The sequence below is a fragment of the Oryx dammah genome, unplaced genomic scaffold (assembly GCF_014754425.2).
Source record: "Oryx dammah isolate SB20612 unplaced genomic scaffold, SCBI_Odam_1.1 HiC_scaffold_16, whole genome shotgun sequence".
Taxonomy (NCBI): domain Eukaryota; kingdom Metazoa; phylum Chordata; class Mammalia; order Artiodactyla; family Bovidae; genus Oryx; species Oryx dammah.
In genome coordinates, this window is record NW_024070200.1 from 33,303,335 (window position 1) to 33,304,919 (window position 1,585).

The 1,585-nt window shown below is 43.6% G+C and overlaps 1 pseudogene; it reads left to right on the forward strand.

The window, feature by feature from the left end:
• The first annotated feature begins 284 nt into the window (after window positions 1-284).
• Window positions 285-1,293, forward strand: LOC120875324 (annotated as a pseudogene).
• Window positions 1,294-1,585: the final 292 nt, after the last annotated feature.

Genomic DNA, 1,585 nt, shown 5'->3' on the forward strand with positions numbered 1-1,585 from the left:
GATGGGTCTAAGACTTTGCATTCTTACAGTATTCCATGTGATGCTATTCTGATTGATCATTTGTCAATCACCTTTTGAGTAGCAAGGATATAAAAATGAAGGTGCAGCTACACAACCAGTCTCATTTATTCTTTGTAGGCTGGTGAATAAAAATGACCATTAAAACCAGATCAAGTCACCATTTCTGATCTGTGTGGCTTTGAGCAACTCATTTAACTCATTTAGCTTCTTCATTTGAAAAATGATGATGATATTTCTCTTGCTCTTCTCCATAAAAATACAAAATGGTAGACGATGCTGGTGCTGCAAGAGGGCTCGAGACCCTGGGAGCCCTGGAATGGGAGGCTACAATAGCTTCTGTGGAGGCTTCTGTAGTGGCGTCTGTGACCTAGGTTTCAGCTCGAGAGCTTATGGAGGCAAGGACAAGGAGTGGCGCCCTGTCACCAAGCTGGGCCGCCTGGTTAAGGACATGAAATCGCCTCTTTGGAGATATGTCTCTTCTCTTTGCTCATCAAGAAATCATTGACTTTTTCCTGAGGGCATCCCTCAAGGACAGAGTTTTGAAGATTGTTGTTCATTAGCTCATTTGTGTCCAACTCTTTATGACCCCATGTACTGCAGGGCTCCAGGCTTCCCTGTCTTTCACCATCTCCTGGAGTTTGCTCAAACTCATGTCCATTGAGTCGGTGATGCCATCCATCCTCTGTTGTCCCCTTCTCCTCCTGCCCTCAATCTTTCTCAGTGTTTGAAGATTATGGCTGTGCAGAGGCAGACCTGTGCTGGCTAGCGAACCAGGTTGAAGGAATTTGTCCCCACTGGGGATTATGACAGACATATTGCTTTGGGTGTCAATTGCTCTAAGGAGGTAGCCAGGGCCATCTGTGGGACCATCATCCTGGCCAGCTCTCCATTGACCCTGTTGGATGAGACTCCTGTGGTAACAAGATCAGCAAACCCCATACCACCCACTGTGGCTGTGTGCTGGCACCTCTCATCCCTGCCCCAGGGGTACTGGCATCATCTCAGCCCTTGTGCCCAAGAAGCTACTGCTGATGGCCAGAATTGACAACTGCTACCCTTCTGCTGAGGGCTGCACCACCACCTTGGGCGACTTCACCAAAGCCACTTTGATGCCATTTCCAAGATCTACCTGCAGTTCACCCCTGATCTCATTATAAAGTGTTCACCAGGTCTCCATATCAGGAGTTCACTGACCACCTTATAAAGACCCACACCAGACTTTCCATGCAAATAGCCCAGGCTCAAGCTGGTAGCCACCACCTAGTTTTATGAGAAAAATAAAGTGAATGAAGCCAGAAAAAAATTTATCTTGCAGGATGATTCTGAAAATTAAATGCTGTAACATATAAATTTAATAATAGCTTTTAAGCAAATGACATTTTTCTAATCAAAAAGCATTTTGAACAATATGCAGTTTCCAATAGTAAGTGTCAGAGGGGAAGAAATGCATGATTTCTGACCTAAAGAGTTTGTAAACCAATAAGAATAAAAATCAAAATGTCTATAAATTGCTAAAATAAAATATATGTTGAATAATAAATGTCATAAGAGAGGTAAAAACAAA